At 43.0% G+C, this 16,339-nt stretch overlaps 1 long non-coding RNA gene across 1 annotated transcript in view; it reads left to right on the top strand.

The window, feature by feature from the left end:
* The first annotated feature begins 992 nt into the window (after nucleotides 1-992).
* The window catches only part of LOC307226040, a 41,359-nt gene continuing 26,012 nt past the window's right edge, over nucleotides 993-16,339 (top strand). Inside the window, exon 1 of the long non-coding RNA XR_013843283.1 lies at nucleotides 993-1,027. This is a non-coding gene — a long non-coding RNA (uncharacterized lncRNA). The remainder of the gene's footprint in view (nucleotides 1,028-16,339) is intronic.

Here is a 16,339-nt window from a genome sequence, read left to right as displayed (position 1 = left end):
GCAAAAAATGAACAGATTTGACAGCAGCTGTGTGGAGAACACAGCTCGCAGTTCCATGATGGGGGAGGATCTGTAGCTAGATAAACAGTCCTAGAAATCCAGTCACCCACAGTGGAAGCAAATATGAAATGTCAGCAGGAAAATATGAACAATGAGCAGTTTTTAGATGCTGGTGGTTGAAGCTGTTGTGCCTTGCACCATTATGAGTGAGACACATGAAAACTGAACCATGAATCTTCTGTTGAGCGTTGGCTTTTGGGAATATCTGTCGAGAAGCCTGGGGACTGTTTGTCCTATTCAGATAATTTGATTCCAGGAGGGGTGAAAGGTAGGCAATGAGTTCTCCGGCTTTCAGATTTGCTAATGCCAGTAGGCAGGAACTACCTTATTTTTAAGACTGCAGAACTGAAGCTGACATGTTCATCTCAAAGGAAGACATCAGCAGTCCAATGATTTAATATTTAACCTTACCTCTGGCAGGTTGGCTCTGCTGTAGATTCCCCTGCCTTAGCTAGTTAACAAGATGTACCTTCAGGGTGTAATGGAAAAACACAGGAAACCACCTCTTGTGAAATGAAAAGAGGCGTGTGTGTGTGTTTGTATGCTTCCAGGTAAAGCAACACCCCCAGGGGCGAAACTAGGCTTTATTTCACCCAGGTCAAATATCCAGTTTGGCACCACACCGCTTCCAATTTGTGTAGACACACACAGGCTGGGAGCCTCAATGCGCCCCTCTGGAGGCTTTATCTGGGGCAAAAAAACCCAAATAGCCCCCTTCCCCCCACAGCTATGGCACTGAGCATCCCCATCATGATTTTAATGCCACTCTTTATGCTGTTCAGGGCAGTTTGCTTACCTAGGCTTGATTGTGCACCTTGGAAAGCATTTGGGATAAGGAGGGTTACATGAGGTTAACTTTATGTTGACTCAGGAGATTATCACACAATTCGCAGTAGGGTCAGAAAATTCAAAGGACTTGAGAATCAGTCCCCTGTTAGTGCTGATTGGTGCCTGGGTTTTACAGAGAGTAAGTAATTAAGTCTTTAATTTAGATTCATAGCCTTCTGCATCCAAGAGGTTTAGATAATAATTTGAAGCATAAAGTCTCAGCCAGACAGACGTTACTCTGACCTGTGGCCTACAGAAAGACAGGCAATCATCATGACTCCAGCATAAGCCGCCCAGAATGGTGGGGCAATCCAGCCAGATGGGTAGGGTACAAATAATAATAATAATAATAATAATAATAATAATAATATTTTCAGCTGCCATGTTCATGTGAATTTTTCACATGGTTTTTGTTGAATATATATATTGTGTTGTAAACCACTTTGGTTTTTCTTATGACTTTATTTATATTTATATCTACCTGATTTCCATGAAAAGGTGAACTGTGCAGCTGTTGTTGAACTCCATTCCCCATCAGCCTCTGCCAGCATGGTCAGGGATGATACAAGATGGAGTCCAACAATATCTGGAGAGCTACAGGCAACACAAGGAAAAATGATGGACCATAGAGTTTACATTTATCTTGGAAACAACACAAGCAGTCATTCAGCAACTGAGATCAGGTTCTAAATAGATGCAGTATTTCATGGCCTTAGTGTCATTTGTTAAAATCAAGCTGTGGAAAAGATGAGTCTAATTTGAATGGATACAATGCCTTGGGGACAATAGGTTTCTTTCTCTTATGGGTTCTCTTCTAGGTCCATTGCAAGCTGTTTAACAGTGCAATGGAGCATAATGATGCTAATTTGATGGCATAATTTTGTAATGTTCTGACACAGTGCCAGGTGTGCCTGCCACACACGACCACCCAGATGCTTTTTAAAAAAGAAAGAAAAAGAAAGGAATGTATATTTCATTTTCATAAACAAAGGTATTTTCATAAATACCACATTCAGCTGCTTCTCATAGTTCTGAATCCCTGCTGTACAATCCAGCATTTTGGACACCTTCACTTATCTTGACAATTTACTGCTCCCAAAGAGAGAGAAAAAGATTACTGCCCCTCTCAGTATTTTTATTCTTTTATCCTTGACTCTGACTACCAAATAATTGGCTCTTGCTTTCACTTAAGCTTCATTTTGTTGTAGCTTAGATGATGCCTCACGGCTGAAATCGTCTTTCTAATCTTCCTGTCATTTTCTGGACCAGTCATCAACAAATTGCCCGCTTTCATTTGCAGAGAGCATCTTCAGAAACTCCCTATCTACATTGTTCACCACCACCACCACCTTTTGCTAGATCTGGCAGCAGAGTGATGTATAAAAAGATGTCACTGGGGAGGCACTCAGCTTTGAAATGCTGAAGCTAAGGCTGATTAGCTTGGCTCTTCAGGGTTGCTAGTCCTTTCTAATCATTTTAACAGCTGTCTTGCAGAATTGGTAGGTGCTTTAATGTCCCTGGATGTCATATTTAAGACAAACACCCATCTTCAAAGCTCCCAATCTGACAATAACACCCCCAAGGGTTAGCACTCAACAATGTGACATTATGGAGCTTTGTGCACCATAGCATACGGCGTGTTATGGCAAACAGCCTGCGTTCAATTTGCCGGATGTTTTTATTTGTTGTGTTTCGACTTTTGATTTTCCCGCTCTGATTTTCCCACTCTTCATAACCTCAGTGCTATGCAATGATGAAAATTAAAATACAACTACAATTCAGTAAATTAAGAATCTCCATGCAAATATACATAGGATCATGGAGTTTCTAGGACAAGCACTAGTGCCAAGAAGATAGATAGATGATAGATAGATAGATAGATAGATAGATAGATAGATAGATAGATATAGATATAGATAGATGATATAGATAGATGATAGATAGATGATGATGATTGATAGATAGATAGATAGATAGATAGATGATATAGATAGATGATAGATAGATAGATGATAGATAGATAGATAGATAGATAGATGATATAGATAGATGATAGATGATAGATAGATAGATAGATAGATGATAGATAGATAGATAGATATAGATAGATATAGATAGATAGATAGATAGATAGATAGATAGATAGATGCCACAATATCTCTAACATTAGTTGAGACCAACTTAAGTCCTATTGCTTTCAATGGGCAATAATCATGGGTAACTTTAGCTGGACTGGCTACAGATATACAATACAGGCATACATCCCACATCAATCACCTCTTGTAGGAATATATGTTGTTGTTGTTGTTTAGTCGTTTAGTCGTGTCCAACTCTTCATGACCTCATGGACCAGAGCACGCCAGGCACTCATATGCCTGTTGTCTTTGTCCATGGAGTTTTCTTGGCAGGGATACTGGAGTGGCTTGCCAGTTCCTGCTCCAGGTGGATCATGTTTGGTCAAAACTCTCCACTATGACCTGTGCATCTTGGGTGGCCCTGCACAGCATAGCTCATAGCTTCTCTGAGTTATTCAAGCCCCTTTGCCATGGCAAGGTGATCCATGAAGGGGGTAGGAACATATATTCTGATGCAAATAATGAGCTTCCCGGCTCGCAGAATGTTCACCATTCTTCAGCAGAGGTCAAAAGTAGTGTTGTGCCCTTTGTTGGCACCCAGGGCTCATGCACACCAGGTGGGACCAGGGGATGGGAGCAGCAGGTGAACAAAACCCACCGCACCAGCCCAACCATTGTGGATAGGTCCCACCCCCTTCACTCCCCCACTCACCACTTTTGTTATTAGAGACTTCATGAGAGGGAAAAGGCAAGAAACTTTCTTAGGGGTATTCAAGTGACCTGGATCTTGTTTTAATAAAAACAGGAAGTGATGGCATATTGAAGGGGGATAAGGGTGGGGGGGCAATAGATCTAAGAAATGCGTTCACGGATCTGAACTTCCTGCAACATGCTGAAACGCTGTATTGAAAGGAAGGCCCTTGGGAATTCAGGACTTTGCATGATGTGAGAAACTCTGATGGCTTTAGAGTTTTCATTGTGATCCTAGTATTTTGGGGGCAGTTGGAGGTATGGAACAGGGGTCTCCTAACAACTCTCAGCTCCCTTTACACACTATAGTTTCCAGGATTCTTTGGTGAAAGTTGTGACTGTTTAAAGTAGCATGATGATGCTTTAAATTTATAATGCAGACAAGGCTTCAGATGTAAATGTGCGCGAGCACGCATTTATGAATTATAAATAGTTTTCTTTTTAAGACCTGTGTGAGATTCTCGTGTGTGAGATTCTGAAAACCATTACTACTCCAGTTGCACAGTACTGAGGTAAATGGGGAAATGGTCTGATGTGGTATATGGCAGCTTTCCTTATGTTCTGTGTATAGACAATATTGCCTGATGCTTTTATTAAATCCCAGAGTAAAATGTATGGAGACACTGTAAACTCATCAAGCTGTCTTATAACAAGGGTCATTCTTCCCCTTGGTCCCACATTCAGTACATAAGTTAATGAATAGCTGTTGCCAAGCCAAAACAAACATTGTCCTTCCCAGATACTGACTTAGGAACCACTGTTTGTATTTCTTAACATTCCTGGCTAAGTTGCTTCTGTGGCATTGATGCAAGTAGTCCTGTAATACTTCTGAGAGAAACCTCATTTGAAAATATTCATATTTTTAAATACATTGTTCAAAACATTCCCAAAGGATTTATTATTTGTTTGTTTATTCACACGTGCGCACACACAGCTCAATTACAAGCTTCCCTAAGCGGTGTACAAGTAACTCCAAACAATGAAAATAAAAATCAGTTAAAGCATATCTTAAAATGAAAGTCTTCTAGCAGATTTTGTTGTTGTTTCAATTATATGGCTAATTTGTTGGGTTGTATAAGCACAGAACACACAGGAGCATTATATGTACTGGAAAGAAAATAAGCACAGATACCAAAAATGGAGACTAGACTGATAAATAGAGTAATACACACTGAGAGCCAGTTATGCAGAACAGCTAAAGAATGGAGGCTGTAATCTTGCTCATTAAAATCAATCATATTGGCTTCAACGGAAGGGGGATTACACCCTGTGTCCATCAAGGAGTGGAAACTAGTAATTTTCATCTAATTCAACTGAGGCTCCACCATTAATAAACCTGTATCAGCCTTCTCCCCCTTTGTTTCATGTCCAATTCCAAGCATATATAATACTTTCCCACCCTAAGAAAGACCAAAGGGATAAAACAGTTGTTACTTTAGGTTTCATCTTCCTTTCTTATTCAAGGGGGATAAATTTTGTGCATTTAAAAATTAAAACAAAGGTAAATGTTTCTTTTGGCCAGGAAACAGCTATCTGTTAACTTACGCATTGACTAAGCCATTTATGAGCAAGTTGCTTGAAGGGAAACAGATTAAACCCTGAATTTCTCTGTCTGTTTGAAGTAAGCTGCCTTTGTCAGCAGTCTAAAAAATATTAATTATAGCCCCAGCTTGGCCAGTTGTTAGCAGTTATGTTCAAGATGGTGCACAACAGTTATGCCTATCCTGTTCATTGATACATTTTCAACCTTCTAAGATGGCTTTTCCAAAGGATGAACAATTTGTTCAAAAGACCATGAACTGCATGTGGATTTTTTAAAAAATTAAAAAAGTGCTGCTCCAAATAGATGAATAATCAGGAGCTTGTTTTCACTCAGATGTCCTCTGGTAAACTGTAGGCACAATTTTTGGATTTGTAAATAATTATTTGACCAACAGATGGCATACCTAGAGGGAGGCACTGAGACGCAATCTGTGTGAGTAAGCTGTCTTACAGTGATAATTAGCAAGGTAAATTACTAAGTGTTACCACTTATGGCCACAGTAATTTGTTCCTATCAAACTACTTATGGTAGGTCTAGTTGCTGCCCAAACTAACCTCAACTCTCTCTCCTGCAACCATATATATTGGGCCCATGCCCTTATATATTGGGCCCTTGCTGACGCCATTATGTGTCAACCTCTTGCTTTCACAACACACATGACCACTGAGGGAACAATCAAGAATGAAGACAGAAAAATACAGAGGCTGAAATTCAGTTAAAAATAAAAACTTGAGAGGGGACAAAGCATAGCGATAATAATAAATAAATAGCCTAGTGCAATAGTAATGATACATAGTGTGTACATTTCAGATGTTGTGTAAAGTGCAAGGTAGAAAGATTTGTGGTTGCAGCCTTAATATGCATCTGTGAATCAGTTGGAGGAGCACGATGTTCATGAATATCTATGATATCTATGACAGCCTGAATATCTATGACAGGGGGTGGGCAACCTTTCTTTTCTGTACAGGGACTTTCCCTCAAGGGGAAACTTGTGGAGACCATGATATTGGTAGTGAGTGGGGTTAGATCCAATGGTGTGTGGGACCACCAACTTCTCTCTCTCTCTCTCTCTCTCTCTCTCTCTCTCTCTCTCTCTCTCATCCTCCTTTTCATCTCTCTTTCTGCCATTCCTCTGCTTCCCCCCCCTCTCTCTCTGCTGCCTCATCACTCTCCCCAGTTTCTCCCCTTCTTCACCCACATTTAATTATGCTGAGGTCTAGGGCATCTCATCCCTGCCCACCCCTTAGTCTATGTGAAAATAAGGACCTTCTTCAAAAGCTATCCACCTGTGAAATTGGAAAATATTTTAAACAGTACATAACCATGCCTAATACTCAACAAAACTAAGTACAATATTATGTTTCACGCCCATGTTTTAAAACTGAAATGTGAAACAGCATAAACATCTAAACTTTGTTCATATTACTCATACCCCTCAACTGTCCCACTTTAAATAGGACACCCCAGGGAATTACAGAAGTCATCCAAGCCTCTGACTGGATCTGGGGATGTCCTCCTGTTTTGGCTCCCACGAGAGTGCAGCCCTGAAAGATGCACATCCCAATTTTCCTCTGTGGCTTGTTGGAAGATATGATTACTTAGATGTTGCTAAACTACAGCATTGGCCATGCTTGGTGAAGCTAATAGGCAGTGTAGTTCAGCAAGATATGGCAGGCCAAAGCTTCAATTCAGAGGTAAAGGAAATATCTGTGAGCTGCTAGGGTGAAAGAAATACCCCTCAGGTTATTTATAAAATGGGTTTTCACTTTCCAGGAATAGTTTGGAGCCATATAGAATTAGATGTTATGGAACAGCTTTCACTAAGGATTAGAGTTTATCGAGTGAAATTTGTTTCTGTGTAGGAAGTGACTCAAATCAGGAATCTATATGTTCAAGCAGAGCCCATGCACATCCCATTCTGTATGAAATGAAATGCTTCCTTCTTTCCTTGTTCAAAAGCAAATGGAAATACTACTTTAATGGGTTGTAATGGCTTCCCGCCGTGCTCCTTTCATAGACTTCAAAAGCGGGGGAGACAGCAGAAGCAGAGAAAAGATGTCAGTAGGGGAGAGGTGTGTGGGATCATTGCTGTAAAAGTCAAACAGATACAAGCAAATTCCCCTCAAAAGCAATTTTCCTTACAGATTTCTCTTGCTGTCTCAGAAAGATGTGAAGGGTTGGGCGGGGAGGGGGGCATTTGATCATTGCTCCTGACCCGTGCGAAGTCACATGGCACCTTGACATCGTCCCACAATGGTTCCCTGGGTGTTGACATTACAGAAGGGAAGTCGCAGCTGGAACCAGCATGGGGTGATACCACCCAAGGTGCAATGCTGAGTCGCTTTGCTTTCTTCCCAGCAATGTTAAGCCTACTTTTTGCAAAGCTTCCTGTGTGTCTTGTTTTGTATTGAATCACCAACAGAACATGTCACCCAGATGTTCCATCAAGAGACTCCAGGCTGGCACCTCAGAACTGGTAAAGGGCTCACCCTCATGCGCTTGTCCAGCCCTTATTCCATTTCACCTGGGCCATAAGTTAGAAATTCAGTGCTTGTCAATGCCCTCCCTCCTGTTTATGCTTGCATAATGTACATGTTGCAGGGTGAGACAACCCAGAGACAACCTGGTAATGATGATGATGATGATGATGATGATGATGATGGTGATTTTATATGCCGCTCATCTGATTGGGTTTCCCCAGCCACTCTGAGCAGCTTGCAACAAATTAAAACACGATACACCATCAAACATTAAAAGCTTCGCTGAACAGGGCTGCCTTCAGGTGTCTTCTAAAAGCCAGATAGTTGTTTATTTCTTTGATATCTGGTGGGAGGGTGTTCCACAGGACAGGCACCACTACTGAGAAGGCCTCCTGCCTGGATCCCTGTAATCTCACTTCTCGCAGTGAGGGAACCGCCAGAAGGCCCTCAGAGCTGGACCTCAGTTTCCAGGCTGAATGAATGGAATCATAGGAGCCAACTCCTAGGGGCCGTGGAGCTTTGGCTCCCACAATAAAATATTTAAAAAAGGGAAACGTTGGCAGCTATGGCCCAGATTTTTCCAGACGTATCTGGAATATTGCAGTCAGCAGCAGTGTCCGGGCGGAAATTGGGGAGATGTCCGGGGGGGGGATCTTTTCTGTCCGGATTTTCGCTGTTTGAAATATGGCAACCCTAATTGCAGATCACCATACGGCATCAGATCTGCAGCTGACCTGTGGACTTGACTCAGCTGTAATTGCAGCCATCTGGGACTTCCACAGTCCAACCAGTTCATACGTTTGTGAGAAAATGCAGCTTCCTGCAGGAAGATGAGCTGGTGGCCCAACAAAATCAGGTTAATGCAGCCACAGAGGCTGAGAGCCGTTTGTTACAGCTGCTGCTGTGCTTCCCGTGGAGTGGTTAATCTGGAAGCTGGGGGGGGAGGGGTGATACAGAGCAGCAAACCCACTTCGCCTGCTAGGGTAATCACCCGGCACCTGATTGGCTGCCGCTCTCTACCATATTAGGAGTGTGCGAAGCATAGATTAGGAGCCCAGTCCAGGCAGCAGCAACTCTCCTGCCAATCTGATCTATATTTAGCAACAACACACAGGGAATAGCAGTTATAATGTGGGCAGGGCTGGCCAGGAAGCAAGAAATGCATGAAAATATCCCAGACGTGAGATAATGCAAGCCAGAAAGGCAATAAATTTGTATCGTTTACGGCAAATTCTTCCCAAGGGTTTTCATTTTCATTACATATAACACAGAATATCTTTCAGCTTCGATAACAAGCAAGAAAGAATGAAAGATGTTTTTGAAATGGAGAGTACTGATTATAAGCACTTTGGCAAAGTTTTCCATGTGGATTTCTCAAGGATATAGAAGCTTATGATGCTTTCCCATCTAATCACTTTAGACTCTGGAAAGGAAATACCCTTTCCATTATTATTATTATTATTAGTATTATCATTATTAATTTTTTGGAGTGGTTTTTTCTGTCAACAAAGCTTCCTGCCCTTTTCAGGCATTGTATCTAGGGCAGAGGCAGGGGGTCGTGGAAGACAGACTCACTCATCACCCCACTCGGACCTTCCTGCATGGACTGGGAAGGTCTGAAGGGGGCCATTGAAAACATGTTCAGTTGAACAGGTTTGCAATCACCCCCAAGACCAGCAATCCTGCACAATCAGGATACCTGATTGTAAGTACATCCAGCCACATGGAACCAACCCCGTTTGTGGCCTTCCTGGTCAATGCAGAAAAGCTGAGGTAGACGAGGCAAGGCTACCTCACACAGTCTCGCACTCACTCCATGGACACAAAGTTCACACAACATTTAAAGCACATAACACAGACCCCGTCCAAATCCTGGGAGCTGTAGTTTATTAAGAGTGTCGGGAACTGTAGTTCTGTGAGGTGTCATCCTAGTTGCAGTTGGGTCAAGCTATGGGGCGGAGCCAATTCATATTCCCTTTCCTTCAATCAGTTTCCCTTGCAGCGATGCCAGGATTTAAGCTTTCCAGTCAGGCTTCTAGCATTGTGCGTGGGTGTATTTGTGTGAGGGCCCTTCCGAGCTGCCCTAGCCACCTGCCTGAATCTAAGAGAAAAAGGGAGGTGGGGTGCATTTATTTGACCTGCACCAGAACCAGGAGAAACCACCAAACCAGCTAGGAAGACAGCTTGCCATAGCTTTTAGCACCTCCATGGGCAGTGAATGTGGCTGTTGTCAAACTGGCATTTGTTCAGGGCTGCCCCAAGTCACGTGGCAACTTACTGTAACAACTTCATGGTGAGTCCCAGCACCTATTTTTCTTGGGGGAAAGCACTGTTTACACATAACTGTTAATGCATTTCTCTTCACATACAAGCACTAGAAAGCAGTATTGCCAAAATGAAACAGCAATAAATTTTAGATGACACAGTCTTATATTCAAGCATTCTACATTTTCTTATATTGATGCCAAAAGGTCAAAGAATATGCAAAGATGTCTGTACACAACCCAGAGGTACACACATGCTGCACAGGGATTCTTGTGGAGCTTGTGTGTGTGTGTTTCACCCAGTTTTTTTTCCAGCTAGTCTGTTTTGTAGGTTAAAAGATTGTTCCAAGGTCAGCTACAAATAGCATCTGGGATTCCCTTGTCTTCTACTCATTCACAACCACAAACCACATAAGCTGCTGTGAAAATGATTCCCTCTGATCTTTTACATCCAGGTGGATAGACTTGAGATGAGACATTTTTTCTAAAGCATTGTTGTTGTTCAAAGCATCCCATTGGGACAAGGCCAGAGAATATTCCAGGCGTGGTGTGAGAGGTGTAGAGACTGGTTTCTCCCTTGAAATGAATGCATACTATCTGCATCCACATGAACTCTTTTTGTGAGATGTCGCAAGTGTAACCAAGGAAAAGGATTGGCGATGGCATATTATAGCAAGTTCCCTGAAAAGCATTTGGAATCTTCAGCTGCTGCAAAATGCAGGATTTCTACCTGGAACCAAATATTTAGAGCATGTAACTCCAGAGTTATATGGTCTGCACTGGATTGCTGTGCATTTTCTGAGCACAGTTCAAGGTGCTTGTTCTCATCTATACAGCCTTAAACAGATTAGGACTTGGATTAGGGATGCAGGTGGTGCTGTGGGTTAAACCACAGAGCCTAGGACTTGCCGATCAGAAGGTCGGTGGTTCGAATCCCCGCAACGGGGTGAGCTCCTGTTGTTCGGTCCCTGCTCCTGCCAACCTAGCTTTTTGAAAGCACGGTGGGAAGGTAAACGGAGTTTCCGTGTGCTGCTCTGGTTCGCCAGAAGTGGCTTAGTCATGCTGGCCACATGACCCGGAAGCTGTCTGCGGACAAATGCCAGCTCCCTCGGCCTATAGAGCGGGATGAACACACAACCCCAGAGTCGGTCACGACTGGACCTAATGGTCATCTTTATTATTACATCTTTATTATTAACCCATCCAACAGAAATCAGTGCAACATTGCTTGGCATTTGAACCTTCACAGGAGCAATGCAGCAGGTCGCTTGGCACTGCTGAACCCTCACCATGCTGAGCTCCTCACTGCCTTGCCCCTCTCCCTCTTTGAAACTAGCAGCAACATGTGGAATTGGGAAGCCAGGGCAGAAATGCAGCCCCAACGCTAAAAGCCCCAACCGCACTGCTCCACGCTGCTGCTCCCAAGTAGAAATGGTGAATCTGCCCATTCAGGTCTTTGAGCTACAGTATATAAATAGTCAGCTCCCGATTTGTCTATGCAGTTGTCACATAAGGGCACACATGTATGTATTTCAAGACAGATGCAGTCAAAATATAGCTGACATTATTAGGTTCCCCAAAGGTTTCAAAATTTGGGGCAACAAAGGGTGGTTGTAACCATGTCTCCTCTTATGCAAAAGTCTTCTGCACCACGATACACTGTAGATTAACGTGGCTATTTTTAGTCAGTTGAAATAAATTGACACAGATTTGGAAACTGAAAGTATGTTTCTCCAGCACATTTAGATACTATTGATTTCAATGGGAAAGAGTGGAGACCCTGCTGTGAACATGGAACCCAGCCCAACCACAGAATTCAAGTGCAGAAGCTTGCATGACTTTCTCATGCTGGGTCAGAGCTATTGTCATTTAGGCTGTCGTCGTGCTGTGCTATATCTGCATGCAGGAAAGAATTAGAGGCATCTCTTAAAGTCTCAAGGACCGCTTAGGAATTTATAACCAACTTGCCTGTTCAGCAGCTCATCCATCTCTACCACTGAACGGGTTGACTAAATTCAGTAAGAAAGAGGGGGTTGGGTGCTTCATAGCCAGGACAAAACAGGTTGGTGGAGGTGAGTAGTTAAAGAAAGGAGTGACCAAGGTAACAGCAAGGCTGAGCTAAAACCTCATAGGGAGCCTAGGAACAGGAGAGGCTGTGGTTCTGGGGGTTGCTTGGGCACCTTCCTACCCAGATGGTGGCAAGTGTCATTGGAAAGGCATAACAGTGGCTGATGGTGGTAGGTGAGGTTAAGAGCAACCCAAGCCTCTCTGGGACCTACTCTACTTTCTTTAGAGCAGGGTTGGAGAACTTCAACCCAGGGGCCAGATGCAACCCTCCTGGCCTTTATGTAGTCCTCGGATCCCTTCCTGGCCACACCTCCTCACCAGCTCTACCTTGCAGTCTCCTTGAGTGTTTTTGCCTGGCTGGAATGTGTCCTTGAACTCTGTTAATGCATCTTGCTTGCCTGGATGGAAAACAGAGAGGGATGTGCGAGTGTGCATAGACACTAGCTCACCGTACATAGGGGAAAGTTACACTGATTGCTCAGCTCACTGTTGCCTCTGACCCCATCCATCGCTGACATGTGGCACCTTGAAGGTTGCCCGGAAGTTAATGTAGTCCTTGGTCTAAAAAAAGAGAGATTCCCTACCCTTGCTTTAGATGTCTAACCCATAGGCAGGCTATAATTGTGGCCTTGGGCGTCTAGTTGCCTTTTAATTCATGTATCATCTGCCTCTTGAGATGTTCTCTTGACATCTGATGATTCTGTTATGTTGTTGGTTTTTTTGTTTCCTGGATTTTGCAGGGGAAATTCTTTGTGCTAACAGTTATTCATATTTGGTTAATGGACAATCATGTTGGAGTTAATAATCTCCTAAAAGCTGCTGTGTTTCATGCAGCTTGGAAGGAGGCAATTACCTAAATAAAAACATTTTTTCCATCAGGCAATCAGTGTTACAACAAGTATCATACACATGCTCTCCCTTCGCTGTCTGTCACACTCTTCATTGGTTCAATTATAGCACATTTCCCTGTGTTCCCTTAGCAACACCAAACGAGAGGATGCCTGAAAGCATTTTGGTCTGGTTCATGGGATGTGGCCTATTAGACTATTTTTATGGGCTCTGAATACCACTCAGAATAGAGATTCAAAGCTTGGGGCTTGTACAGAAAATGCTCTCTCTTTTGGAGTGCTGGAAGCAACTTCTCCCTCTAGCATTAATGTTCTCACTGGCTTTGATTCTGCAGTGGTAGCATTTTCAACTGCACCAATTTGTTTATTTGTGTATTTAAAACCCACACTTTTATTTAAAAAGAAATTCAATGTGAAGTACAACACAGGAAAATAAAATCAGCATAAAAGCAACATTAAAAACATCAATAAATATTGGTTAAAAAGTCCTGTCTAAGCAGTATAATTTTCAGAAGACAGCAGACCCTCCAAGTGTCCCTATTTTCCAGGGACAGTCCCGGTTTTACAGAAGCCGTCCCAGTTTCTGATTTGATCCTGGAATGTCCTGCTTCTCCTTAGGATGTCCCTATTTTCATCTGAGAAATGTTGGCGGCTTTGGAGTTATGTGACTCCTGAACCAAGGAGATACAATCTTTAGAACACACCTGAAGGCAGCCCTGTATAGGAAGCCACCCAGAGTTGCTGGGGCAACCCAGTGAGATGGGTGGAGTATAAATAATAAAAGTATTATTATTATTATTATTATTATTATTATTATTATTATATAGGATGTCCCTATTTTCATCAGAGAAATGTTGGAAGGTATGAGTCATCTGATTGAAGTGAGAGATGGTTCTTACTGAACATCTACTGTTGGAGAGTTCCTCAGGGCTGGGCCTGCCACATTAATGACCTGTCCCTGGTGCTGGCCAGCTGAACTCAGGAAAGCACAGAACTACCATAAAGTGCCCCATCAGAGGACCTGCATATAATGAATAGGGCATCTGGTTCTCTGGCTTTCACCTCCCTTGTGAGGGGGTGGCTGCATGCAATCCTAGAAGGCTCTGTGGCCAACAAAGGCCTCATGCTGTCTGGGCAATGGGAAGGTAGGGCCTCACTGGATGTTTAAAGATGGCTGTCCTTTGGTGAATCATCTAAGGACTTACACTCCTGTCCAACACGTGATCAGCGTGAGTTGAGCTAGCCACCTTGGGGGGGAGGCAGGTCGGTATTGTTTCATAAACACATTCATGGTCTGGAGGCACATGTGGATATTTCCATTTGCTTTTGTGTTTTCTCCCAACTTTACACGGCTCTGAGGAGGCACTGTGTTAGAGATGGGGAGCCCTTTGGTCAAGTCTTCAGGAAGATTTTTGAGCCCAAGGACCCCATTTCCTCAGAGACAACATTCTGGGAACCGCAAGCTAGAGACAAAATTGGGGGACCAACAGATAAGACTCTTGCCTTTGTACTGTAAGCTACATTCCAGGCACACAAAAGCTAGAGGTTTACACACACACACACACACACACACACACACACACACCCCTCCATCCAGGCAAGGAAGAGACATTATCACAGTTCAAGAAGATATTCCAGCCAGGCAAAATAACCCTCAATTAGCATGTGGGGCAGGGCCAGCAAGAGGCGTGGTCTGGGGAGAGAGGGGTGTGGCCTGTAGGGTCCAACAACATCTGGAGGGTCCCCAATGACTCAGAGGGGGGCAGGGCTGGCTCAAGACCCTTTGCTGCCTGAGGCGAAGCAGCAAATAGAGGCGCTCGCCACAAGTCAAGGTGGATGGTACCCAAGGCCAGCCAAGTTATTTTGGCACCAGAGGCAGAAAATCTCACAAGTTTCTCCCCCTGCCAATAGTGAAAATACAACAATGACAATTTAAATAACTATATGCTGCCCTTTCATGACAAGGAAAAAACCCCCTGCCTGAGGCAACTGCCTCACTCTGCCTAACAGTAGGTCCGGCACTGGGAAACTTGTTGTTTTTCTGCGGGCCAGCCTTTTTGTTTCCTTCTTAGTTTTCCCATTTAAATCTCCCTTAGAGATAGATACACGGACAGATAGACAGATCAAGGTTATATTGAGTGCTGAGGTCTGGGCAGCAGTGTTTAAATTTGATCCAGGTCAAAGGTGCTGCCAAATATAGATCAATTCTGACAGTCTATTGACTACGAACAAGAGTGGCCAGCTGTTGTCAGCACTGAAGCCATCCGGAATATGTCTGTTGCTTGATGCAGCTTGCGTTTCCCCACCGCTCTGCACAAGTAAGTGACAGCTGTAGACAAATCTGTGGATGGGCTGAATGCGCCTTTCTCCATTTCCAAAAACAGAACTGGCCTTCACTTGTACCATCTGAGAGCCACATTGATTTAGATGCAGAATGCTACGGCCAAAAAACTTTTTTTGGTCCCAGACAGTGCATAATGAGATACAAGATTAGACTTGATACCCTATACATTTTAATTGCCTCTTTGCACTGCAGCACATGTTGCAAATATATTTAGGTTGCAACCCTACACCTACTTACCTGGCAGAAAGCGCCATTGACTTTGGTGGGACTTACTTTTGAGTTGACAGGCATAGAATTGTATGCTAAGTTGCTTCTTCCCCATCCTGGCCAACTGATGGGTAAAAGCTGGCTTTTATAATGGGGGTAAGGAAGAAGCAACACTTACCTTTTGGGATATGAGGTAAGTTGTCCCTTATTAGGATATTACTTGGTAGCGCTAATGTTAATACATATCAGTTTTAATATACCACTCTCGCAGCCGCTGTAGTTCACATTTTAATGAACAATTAAACACACTGTTTTCCTCCAAAATGTTCTCTTTGGCTCTATTGAAACTCACATCCCTGAAAAACAGAAAGAGTCCTACGGTTTCTTATGATCAACAAACTGGAATTTCTGTTCATTGAATAGGTTCCTGCCACCTAATCTGATCCTAGTTCATTTTTTGTTTTTCCTTCTCCAATTGTTTTCAAATAACAAATATTGCGGTTGAAATAATGTTGAGTGTAACAGAGTAATCCATATTTATAGAATTCATGTGCCTTTGTTTACAAACAGAAAATGAATTTGGGAGTTCCCAGTGGATTTCAGGGACCTCTTGTACTTGACATTTTGTGTCAAGGGTTATTTAGTGATATCAGTTATTTAGTTATTGTTGATTTAGTTTGCTGCATGGCTTCTGATTCATTCTGAACTTGCAAGAGTGTTGAAGACCCAAGACTTGTTGAAGAATGTGAAGCAGGATCCGTTTCTCTGCATTGCTGATGAACGGAGCGGGGAGGGGAGCCTGTGATGTAAATACAGAGTAACCTAATTATTATGTGGCCATTGCCCTGAAACATATAATTATTGGAACAGCAG

This window comes from Podarcis cretensis, assembly GCF_951804945.1.
Source record: "Podarcis cretensis genome assembly, chromosome: 10".
NCBI classification, from domain to species: Eukaryota; Metazoa; Chordata; class Lepidosauria; order Squamata; family Lacertidae; genus Podarcis; species Podarcis cretensis.
This window is presented reverse-complemented; position numbering and strand designations above follow the sequence as displayed.